Raw genomic sequence first — 12506 nt, forward strand, 5'->3', positions numbered from 1 at the left:
GGAGAAGAGCTGGAAAACCTGGGCTGGAGTCTCTACTCAGGAATGGAACCCTTGTGCAGAGTATCCAGGCAAATAACCAGGAGGTATGACAAGGCTTCTGTCTTGCTCTGTTTCCATCCATGGAAAAATGAGCTAGGGGCCATATAAAATTTTCCTTCTGATTGCTTATCAATGGTAAAAAGATATTTTAAAAAAGGAAAGCTATTTTTAAGGATTACTTTTATTAGTCTACTGATTCCAGACCCAGAAATGGGTCAGCTCTCCTCCTGTGCTGCTAAAGGTATTTTTGAGAAGTACTTAAATAAATGCAAAGTCACTGATTTGCCACTTGGAGTCCTGACTCACTGTTATGCTCTGCCGAGGATAAGAGATGATTTTGTTCTTAGTCTATTTTGCTGTCAGCCTATTTTTCGTTCATTGAGAATCTCTGACCTCTCCATCCCAGGTTAGGCCATCAACAGCCCCCATGGGATTCTCAGACTCAATCTGCAGTTATTTTAAGAATTTAAATTACATAAGCAAGGCCTGTTTTAGAATCCCTTCTTAGGGTCAGTCCCACACAGGACATCCTTAAAATTGCTGTCATGAGCACGTGAGCTGCCTTTACCATTTGGTCTTTTATGATTCAGGCTCCAGAGGGAAGGAGAGTGCAGGTCATCTGGCCTTTACTCCACAGAGCTGCTGGGAGTGAAACTCTTATTTAGCACTGAGGAAATGGCAGATGGAACATTCTGCTTTGGTCACAAGAAACAGAAACTTAACTCCAACCGGTTTAAGCACAGAAGAGAATTCATTGGCTCACGTACCCAGTGTCCTGTGATAGAGCTTCAGGCACAGCTGGTCCAGAGCTCGAGAGATATCATGAAGACTCAGCCCATTTTTCCTTTAGTTCTGGTTTTCTTTTGTGTTGACTTTACTCCAGGTCAGACCTTCTCCATGTAATGTCTACTGGCAACGCCAGACAATGTCTTTTCAGTTTAAGTCCTTTGAAAGACATATTCTTTCTTCCCAAGAATCCCCCCAAAAGTGGTGACTTGAACCTCATTGGATTGATTTGAGCCAAATGTCATTTATGGTTGATCACCATGGTTGAGGGCATGCAGTGCTCTGATTAAGTGATCCAAAATCATATGCACAGTCTTAGAATCAAAATCACCCACTGAAGGACATGAACTGCAATGGGAAAGAGTGGTTCCCTAAGGAAAATAAATGGTTGCTCTTCAGAAGAAAATCAGTGGCTGTTGGGGAAAAAGAAAAAAACAACTCTACTGCATATTATTTGATTAGACAAAACAAATGATGATTGTAAATCTCTTGCTGGACTTCTGGATTTGGGAGAGCACCTAGTACCCCCAGGGACCTCACATCCTCAAATTTTATGAAGCCTCTGAAAGATGGCCAAGGAAAGAGAAGCAGAGGAACAAGCCCTATCATGGTACAACCTGCTTGTCCTGCCATTCTATTATTTAGCAAGTACCTACCATGTGCTAGGTGCTGTGTTAGATGCTAAACACACACACACACACACACACACACACACACCAGATATTGCTAATCTATTCATACTACTCAGATTCATACTGCTGATCTATACATACTACTTAGACTCATTGGAAAACAATATGACACAGAAGCTAGGGAAAGGCCAAGGCAGGGGAATACATTTGCTGATTCTTTAACTCCCCCAAACTCATATACTTCATCTCAGAGTGGATTGAAGGAAATCTCTCTGCTTATATCCTGCCCTATTTGCTGCTTTTTGCTCTCTTGGTTTGTTTTGAGATGGAGAGCAATTAGGAGTTAATGTGGTGTTCATTCCATGGCCTGTGTAGGTGCCCAGGAGCTCCTGAGCACTTGGCTTCCCGTCAGACCACAAGCTGCATTTCATGTTCTCACCCACTTTCTGCAGCCTTGATTCAAGTATTGAGGCCCCTGTCTGTCTCTCAGAGACAGGACAAATGGGCCTTCGCAAGAACAGAGGGCTCAGGAGAGGAAGAAAAGCAGCTACTGAATGAAAGAAAATGGTTCAGGGGCCTTAGAGGAAACCCTGAGCTTTCTTAAGGAATGATCATCTCCAAGTAGCCTGTTACAAATGATAGCTCTCATGTATAGAGGTCTCAGGATGCACCAGGCACTGCTCTTGCACATTTGAAGGTACGATTCTATCTCATTCTTAAATCAGCCATGAAAGTAGGTATATGCGTATTATCCCCTTTTTGGAAGCTAAGCTCAGAGGGCAAGTAATGGGGTCAAGATTGCTCATTAGCACCCGGAGCACTGCAAGCAGCAACCGGTTGATTCCAGTCTGTGTTCTCAACCTCTATCCTCATATTGGCTTTAGTGCTCTTCCAGGTATGCTATTTCATTGACCACAGTGAGGTAGAGAGAGCAGGGGGCAGGATTAGCCCCATCTTGCAAAAAGGAAATGAAAACTCAGAAAGCTTATATGACTTGCTCAATGTTACCTAGGTCTCCAGAGTTCTAGTCCAAATAGTTTCCATTATGTTGAGCAGAGGTGGCTGAGCTAAGGTTCCAGCTATGGCTTTTATAATACAAATTCTTCTCCACTGGGCATTTGGAAAGACCACAGGAGGCTAATCTGTTTTCATAGCCATCTCTGTGCCTAGGCTTCTGTTAAGGTGTAACATGGATAATCATGAAAGAATTGATATTCATTATAAGGAATCTAATATCTCAAATGAGCTCCAACTTAAGAGCATGATCTTCTCCCCTTTCCCTAATAAGTCTTGTTGATATCAAAGAGTGCTACATTGCCCTGCAGATACAAATGGCTTTTCTTCTGTTATTTGTATTGTCCCTAACTAATTATTTACAAAACCGCTGCTATTTTCAAAGGCTGCCACAGCCCTTATGCCCCCCCCAAAAGGTCCTGTCTTACAATATTTTTAACATTTAGGTACCTGGATTCTTCAAAATAGGAGTAATTAGTGATGGGTAAATCTTAGCATTCCAAGGAGGAGACAAACACCCTGGCTAAGGTACTGTTAGAAACCTCTTTTCCTACTCCAGTTATCATGGTGGGGTGAATGGACCATGATGAAGAAGGGCCTAGTCAAGCTTCCATCACACTGATTTATAAAATCTCTGTGTAAAGCTTTTTCCATCAAGCTCAGTAGGGGACTTTGCCTGGTCCTGTGATGTGTAGGATGTTTGTACCAACAAATTTACTTTGGATTCCGCTGGTCATTGTCTTTTTATGTTACTATAGGACCTTCCAGGGGTCCTAACTATTAAAAGGAGAAAAACAACTTGTAGTTATAATTGCCTCTACACCTGGATTGGAAAGTGAGTTGCTTCTTTGAGCCAATAATCTTATTTTGGAATATCTATCTTACAGAAATAAAGCATCTATGTATATTTATTTATATAAAAATGTAGATATTTAATATATAACTAGATATAGATGGACAGAGATATGTAGTATAACATTGTTGTAGTAGGAAACAAAAGCAGAAACAAAGCCCACCAATAGAGAGCTGGTTGATTACATTGTGACACATTTCTACCATGAAGTACTATATAACTGTAAACAAAAGTAGAAGAAGTGAGATCTGTATATATTGGCCTAGAAGGATGTTCATGATCATTGTCAAATGAAATAACAAGCTTCAGAGTAGTAGAGTGAGGAATTTGATTTCATTTTTGTAAAATATTGTGTCCAAAACTTATTTGTGAACCTTTATATTTTTCCATGTTTGAATGAGCATGGATACCACATAGAATGATATCTACTAACCTATTAACATTGGATTGATTACCAGGATGGTGTGGGGAAGGAGGCTTCAAGGGAAGGGAATATTATTAACTTTTGTTTGTCTTATTATGATAAATAGAGTTATGTACCACATGATGATGGTTCGGTCAAATACAGACCACACATACAACAGTGGTCCCATAAGATTATAATGGAGCTGAAAAATTCCCATCACCTAGTGACCTGGTAGCTGTAGTTGTCATAACATTACAATGTGCAACACATTACTCACATGTTTGTGATGATGCTGGTGTAAACAATCCTACTGCGCTATAATACTTGAAAATATCATAAATGACTGGTTTACATAAACCACTACTAGGTTAACTACTAGGCCTGCCAATTAAGAAAAAGTGCTACATACCTCATTGCTGAATATTATTACAGTCACCTTTGAAGTATTCCCCTTGGGAAGTTATGCACTGACACCAGCACCTAGTCCACCCTTCAAAACAATTTTGGATCTCTTTTTCTGGAATGGCCATCAGAACTGTTATTTTACCCTTGATGTCCTGAATGCCATAAAAATGTCTTCCTTTCAATATTTCCTTTATCTTCAGATAAAGAAAGAAGTCATTGGGGGCCAGATCAGGTGAGTAGGGAGGGTGTTCCAATACAGTTATTTTCTTACTGGCTAAAAACTCCCTCACAGACAGTGCCATGTGAGCTGGTGCATTGTTGTGATGCAAGAGCCATGAATTGTTGGTGAAAAGTTCAGGTTGTCTAACTTTTTCACGCAGACTTTTCAGCACTTCCAAATAGTAAACTTGGTTAACTGTTTAGTCCAGTTGGTACAAATTCATAATGAATAATCTCTCTGATATCAAAAAAGGTTAGCAACATCATTTTGACTCTTGATTTCGACTGACAGAACTTTTTTGGTCGTAGAGAATTGGCTGACTTCCATTGTGCACTTTGACACCTAGTTTCAGGGCCATATTGGTACACCCATGTTTCATCACCAGTGATAACATGGCCCAAAACATCATCTTGCCTCTCCAAAAGGTCTTGGCAAACTTCGACTCACCTTTGCTTTTGTTCATCAGAGAGCTTCTTCAGGACCATTTTTGCACACACCTTTCTCATGCCAAGGTTTTCAGTGAAGATTTTCCTAACTGTTTCTCTATCGATGTTTACTTGGTCTGCTATGCTTCTCACAGTCAGCCGACGATTTTGATGCACAATTTCATGAATTTTTGCAATGTTTTCATCAGTTCTGCTTGTTACTGGCTGCCCTGACCTCTTTTCATCAGTGATGCATTCTCTCCCCTCAGAAGAATGTTTAATCCATTTGTACCCTGCCATCTTCTTCATTGCATTATCCCATAAGCTTGGACTAACATGTCCCTGATTTCACTTCTACTCTTGCCAAGTTTAACAAGAAATTTAATGTTTGTTAGTTGATCTAATTCAAGCTCAGGCATTCTCGCGACGGCACACAAAAACATGCAACAATAAAGAACTCCACTCAGCAAGACACCGCCACATGTCGATAGGAATACAGCTGTGAGACACTGCTATACCAATGTTATGAAACCTTACTGAGCTGTTTGTACAGTGCTGCCAATGTAAGTGCACGATAGCATGTTCATGAACTTAATTGTCAGACCTCGGATTACACTTATTATTATTATTTTAGAGTGTGTTCTTTCTACTTATAAAAAATAAACAGTTTGCTGTAAAACAGTGTGCATGTTACACCAGCAGCAGCCTCACACATCTCATGTTTACAATGACTTTTGATTGCATCATTTCCTCTTGTGCTTGATTTAATCTCATGTTGTTTTATAAATTTAGCGTAGCCTAAGGGTACAATGTTTATAAAGTCTACAGCAGTGTACAGTCATGTCCTAGCCTTTGCAGTCACTCACTCCTCATGCACAAACTCACCTCATGCACAAAGGTGCACCCGGTACAACTTGCTGTCCAGCAAGCTCCATTCATAAGTGCCCTATAAAGGTGTGCCATTTTTATCTCTCATACCATATTTTTACTGTACTGTTATACGTTTGGATATCCTTAGATACACAAATACTTATCACTATGTTTCTCTTGGTTTGGTTTTTGTTTTTTTTGGGGGTTTTTTTGACAATTTTATTGGGAAATCAGGGAAGGAGAACAGACAAATTGCTGTCCTTTTATTCTTCAGTCTAGTTGTGGAGGATGTCACTTCACTGGCCCATGTTGGTATTATCATTGTGCTCTTCCTGGGTGAGGCAGATTGGTCGCCGGCCACTGGACAGCTGCTCACAGCAGTTCACAAAAACTCATGCCAGCTGCTGGCCAGCCCCACTGCAGCCTATGCCATCACCGGCGACTCACGGCAGCCCAACTCTAGGTTGAGCTGTTGTTCACCATCCTGGCTGTAGAGGGCGCAGCATCACTGGCCCTCATGTGGGATCTGAACCGGGGCCCTGCTGCTCAGAGCTGGCATCCCAAGCCAACTCCTAACCAACACACCACTAGGCCGGCCCCTTATCACTATGTTTTAATTGCCTACAGCACTTAGTACAGTAACATATGTATAGGTTTGTAGCTTAGAAGCAATAGGCTATACCATAGAGCCTTGGTGTGTAGTAGACTATATGATTTAGGTTTGTGTAAGTGCACTCTATAATGTTCTTATGACAAAACCACCTAACGATGCATTTCTGAGACTGTATCCCTGTTGCTAAGTGATACATGACTGTACATATTATACTTTTTCAAAAAATCCAATAAAATAAAGTCAATAATTAAAGGGGAGGGGGAAGTCCTTTAAGGCAATAATTGTGCCTGAATGTCACTCCTGGCCAGAGTTACCCGGAAAGCTAGCACAGGTTTTGCCAAGATACTTCTGATCTCAGAATCAACATCTTATAACCAGAAATGATAACAAGCCCAAGAAAAGGGAGAGGATGGGCTGTTATCTGCTTCCTGATGGTATTTTCAATGAAACCAATAGAATGGTTACTGCCTAACAAGGACCAAATAGACAAATCTGTTATTTTTATTTCCTCTTAGAAAGCATTATATAACTGTGGGAGTGTTTCCCAAACTCAGTGTTCCTGGAAAAAGAACACTGTTTAAGCATTCTGAGTGGGAGAAGAAATGCTGATATATGAAGCCACTGGCAGTATCTGTTTTGAACAGATCTGTTCTTCCCTCCCCCTCCCCTGTCCTCCCTTGCCGCTTTCCTCATTTTCTCCTTGTTTCCCTCTCTTTCTTATTTTCTTTTGTTCTTTATTTTTTAAAAAAACATTTCATTTATTAGATTTTTCAAATTAAGATAGTATTAAATTAATTTACTCAATTCTTTGGCTTGCAAGTAAAGAAGTAAACAATTTAGTCTTTGAATTATATTCCTCATTGATTTATAGTAAGATATATACTATAAAAGAAGTCACAGAATATTCTGTATCACATTACATTTAAAATAAAATGTCTATTTGAATGTCTATCACATGTTAGAACTTTTACACTTTCCTCAGTTTATGCTGAATTCAGCTTGCATCATAGTTTCTGTTTTATCTCACCTTTTGGGGAAGCACATATATTTCAGCAAATAAGTTACCTCTGTTGGGCAGTTTATTATAGACACTTTTCCTAAAAACTGTTAACCATTCTTTAAATGAAAAGAATCATGTATATCTGTGGGTCCAATTAGTACGCAGTAACTAGCTAATTTTATATAATAGAATTCTCTGAAGACAACATGCAATGGTCTGAATGATTTTGGGATTTTCCCAGTTGTGAGAGCTTTTTGTGCCTTTTCTCCTCTCTCGAAGAGTTAAAATGAGGCTGGTAATTTTTTTCTCTTTGATCTCTAAGTTATACAACATAGTAATTTTCTAACTTTTAAAATCTTCATATCTAAGGGTAGGGGCTTCTCATATAACTTTTTTCTTAGAAAGTCCAGCCTTTCTCCCAATGGAAGGTGTACATTTATGTAATATAAATATTTTTATGGTTGTTGATTCTTTTTTTTTTAAAGATTTTATTGGGGAATTGGAGGGGAACAGCACTGGGGAATTGGGGGAAGGAGAACAGACAAGTTGCTGTCCTTTTGTTCTTCAGTCTAGTTGTGGAGGATATCGCTTTGCTGGCCCATGTTGGTATTTTCATTGTGCTCTTCCCGGGTGAGGCAGTCACTCGCTGGCCACTGGATGGCCACTCACGAAAGCTCACGCCCACTGCTGGCCAGCCCCACTGCAGCCCACGCCATCACCGGCGACTCCCAGCAGCCCAGCTCAAGGTCGAGCTGTTGTTCACCATCTTAGCTGTAGAGGGTGCAGCATCACTGGCCCTCATGTGGGATCTGAACCGGGGCCCTGCTGCTCAGAGCTGGCGTCCCAAGCCAACTCTTAACTAACGCGCCACTCGGCTGGCCCATGGTTGTTGATTCTTGAAACCAAGCACAACACATGTGGACCAAGCAATAACCTCAAATAGCAAGACAGTCAGCTGACCAACTGGAATATATCTCATGTTCATGGACAGGTGTTCTATATCCTGAGATACCAAACACTGACAATGAAAAAACAAAGTTGCTGGTGGAGCCCTTGGTGAACAAATTCCTTTATTGCAAACCAAGGTCACATTTGCCTGCTTGCTCTGTTCTCCCTTCTCATTACCACACCACTCGTCATAGGATGAAGGTGCTGTGGTGACAGGGGAAGAGAACACTGAACTGGGAGACCGTTGCAAAAATACTGCAGTGGGCTATAAAGGCATTTTAAATTAATTTTTTATTTTTGCAAAAATTTCAGATTTACAGGAAAGCCCCAAGGATAGCTACAAAGGGTTCCCATATACCTCTCACACATTTCCCCCCATTGTATATTACCATGGTACATTTGTCAAAACTGAGAAACTGACATTAACACATTATTATTATCTAAGCTCCAGATTTTACTTGGATTTCACCAGTTGTTCCAGGTCCAATGAAGGGATCTACAGTGCATTTACTTCTTATGCCTCCCAAATCTCTAGTATGCCCCCAAGCATTCTGTATCCTGTGACAATTTCTCAGTCTTTCTTTATTTTAGAAAGGATTTTAATCTACCCAGAATTTTATCAAAGTTTACTCCTTTGAACTGGGCTTGCTTTGTTGCATTATTGCCTTTTATTGTGTTGGGGTTTTTTTGGTGTGTGGCTCTTATAAGGACAAAATATTTCTTATGACTTGGTAAATAATGTTTCTGGTTTTGTCCTCTTCATAGTAATAGTTTTACTGCAGGAGGTCATGACCACCAAGAAGAGGGTGTTTCTGGCTATTGACTTTTCCCTTCTGCTAGGCATGTGATTTTAATTCTGGCTTAAATAATTTTACAAATAATTTAAATCTCCAATTCTAAAGCATTCATATAGCTTTACAACCATGGCATATTTTGTGAAATAGGTTTTTCTCCTCTTCATCTTTAGTATCCTACAAATAGATAGTGATTTCCTTTAACAAGGCTCTTTAAACAATCTGCTTGGTGCCACCCCACAAGCTCCAAACCCCAATCTGTTGTCTGAGCTCTAGCTATTTAAATGCTGAAGTCCTTGTCGAGGCAGAATGTCCATAATCAATCTTACAGCTTGATTTTTGTCACCACCTCACTCACCATGTGATGTTTTGAATTCTAAATTGAACCCTTATTTTTGGAAAGCTTTCTGTTTCATCCTCTTTACATTAAGTAAGAGTACACATTTTGGAGGCAAAGAAATCGGAACGCAAATTCCAGCTCTGCCACCCACTGTATGACTTCAAGAAAGTTACTTACCTTCTCTGAGACCCCATTTTATCACCTGCAAAATGGAGGGGTGGGTAGCTTCTCTTCTAGATTTGATTTTCAAAGCCTTTAATATTTTCTGAGTTGTTCTTTTTGTAGCTATCACCCCAAGGTTAGCCAGGAATGAAACAATCTAAAAATAGAGATGAGCTGCTTCTGGCTCTCTTCTCCTTTCATCACCCTCTGATTCCTGGAGAATAAGAAGAAAGGGGTAGAGGTAAAAAGGATGCATGACTGTGAGCTGAGAGTTTGCACAGGGTGGCTTCAAATGGACGTCTGGAAAGGGGCTGTTGCTGCTGCACTGGGAGGCAGGTAGGAGGAAGATTTTGCAGTTAATTTGGGGGTGGGAGTAACTGCCAACAGATTTGCTCTGTCTGTAGAGTGTGCTTCCAGTTTGTATCTACTGCCACTGGGTTAGACTTGGTGTGGGGCGTCTGGGCCCTGTGTTTGGATTATCTCCCGAGAGTGGGGCTCTGTTCATCTCTTTCTGCCACCTTATCTGTACTTTAGAACCCCTACTTTGACAATCCATAAAAATTCACTCTGGACTTTGTCACAGATCCCACTCCTACTTATATTTTAACTAATACATTTTTGGCCATTATTTCTGGCAATTTATAGAACTAAGCTTAAGTTACACCTACAGTCAAAAAAATGTGTCCACATCATTTCATTATTGTTTTGCTATCTATCAATCCATGTCTGTGAAGAATATTTTCATAACTATCCTGACTGAGATGTTGAGTCACTACAAATTTTATGGAAAGTAACAAAGAGAGAACTCTTTGGGCACCGCCCCCCACAGATATGTCACCTGATGTTACCTACTTTAAAGTTTTAGTTTGGCTGTTTGATTCAACATAGAGTTGTGAGTATTTATTCTGTGGCAGGCACAGTGTTAAGGGCAGTGTTGGTTTGCTGATTTAATAAGTAACTATGAAAAACACATAGCACAGTACCTGATACATGTTCAATAATAAAAATTTTTGCATTCTCTTCCTTTCCCTTTTATCAGTACTCACTGATCTATTGATCAGAGTGGTTAGCAGTGTCCAATGCAGTGGTTTTGAATGTTTATAGAATGGCTCAAAGAAAAAATGCTGAAATATTCATGTTATTTCTCTTTTCAACTTTCTGCCATCTAAAGAAAATATATGGGGTCAATGAAGCCAGGGATTAAGAGGGCAGGCGGTAGTGTTAGACAACTTCTTTTATGTTTCTTTTTTCTTTTTTTTTTTTTTAGTTTCAGGTTTACAAAACAATGTAATAGTTAGACATTTACACCCCTTACAAAGTGATAACCCCTCTCCCCTTCCCCCAATCTGCTACCCCTCTGACGTCGTATGTATCTATTACAATTCCATTGACTCTATTTCCTATGCTGTACTTCATATCCCGTGACTACATAAATATTAAATTGTAGTTGACATTCAATATTATTCAGCTTTAGGTGTACAGCGCAGTAGACCACTTCTTTTAGAATCTCATTCTACTCCTTGCTATGTGGACACCTTGGTCAAATTATTCAACATTTCTGAGCTTCAATTGCCTCATCTATGAAACTGAGCTTACAACAGTAACTACTTCATAAATAGACGATGATTAAACAAACAGATAGATGTAGAACCTTTAGTATAGTGACTGACATACAAATAATAAGTGATAGATGTTATCATTAGTATAAATATTATGTTCTAGGAAATCATTACTAATTATTTCGTAAGGTCTTAATAAAACAAACTACTCTAAGAGGGTTGTGCAAAAGTTTAGCTTTCCATAAGAGTTAGTTATTTTTCTAAATGCTCTATTTTCAAAGTAGCTGTACAAATCTATTTTCCTGCCACCTCCCATAGGAGGATCTCAACATGCTGAATGATTCCATTTGCCCCTGGAATCAATGTTCTCCTCCTAATTGTTTAACTAGCTTGTCATCCAAAGAGAGTAAAAGGGTAACTATATAACTTGTGAGGGGTATTTGTCTTTCTGATCAAACAGTACATTTCTGAGACAATTCTATCTTGGGCACATAAATCACAACAGTTACTTCTACTGAAATGGAAACATTATCCATCAGTAGAATGTTATAATTGCCTAATTGGAATATTTGATGAGTGAATGGAGAAAGCAGGAGAAAGAAAGAAATGATAGGTGGTGTTAGTAATATATTAATAAAAGACTGAATTTTAAAGATTAATTTGGTGGCAATTGGTAGTATAGATTAGAATGGGAAAAATCCCTTCAGAAAGATTGTTAAGGTAATTATTTGTAATCTAATCTGATTTCCTTTTCTTGAGAGAGCCGCTAGACTGGTAAACTGGGGATTTTAGGTAATTAATTAATATCCTGCCTTAATCTTTAAAAGATTCAGAGTGACTTAAGACCTGCAATATTATTCTCCTTAGAACTTCAGATTTTATTGTAACCTAATTCATTCATTCATTCATACATTCATCCCACACATATTTATTGATGTTTTACTGCATGTCAGGCACTGCGTTGTTGAGTATATATTGTTTGGTGATATGATCATGGCCCTTGACCATATTCAGAATATAATCCATTTCTAGCTGATGAGAAATTCTGTGTACCATTTGTCCTCTCCTGGGTTTAAGCTAAATGTGTATAGTTTTTAATAAGTTTTTTTGCTTCAGAACACTGACATGCTTCTAATCATCTGAAGGTGGCAATCTGTTGGAGAGAAACAGATTATCCCAAGAAGATGCTGCTCATAGTAGGAGCTACACGGAAGACTCAAGTCTCAGGAGACAATCAGTCATCATGACTAATGTTGCCAAATAGCTAAGGTTAGACTGACATTTAGAACCCAGTCAAATGTGATTCAACAAGCCAAGAAGACTAACTAGATATACGTAATATTGCAAAAGTTCATTTGATTTCTCCCATTTCAAACTAGTAAATATTGGCATTTTGAATAATACTTTAATTATATAAGCAAAGGTTCTTTCTAGTGTAAC

This window comes from Hipposideros armiger, unplaced genomic scaffold (genome assembly GCF_001890085.2).
Source record: "Hipposideros armiger isolate ML-2016 unplaced genomic scaffold, ASM189008v1 scaffold_681, whole genome shotgun sequence".
In the NCBI taxonomy this organism is placed as follows: Eukaryota; Metazoa; Chordata; class Mammalia; order Chiroptera; family Hipposideridae; genus Hipposideros; species Hipposideros armiger.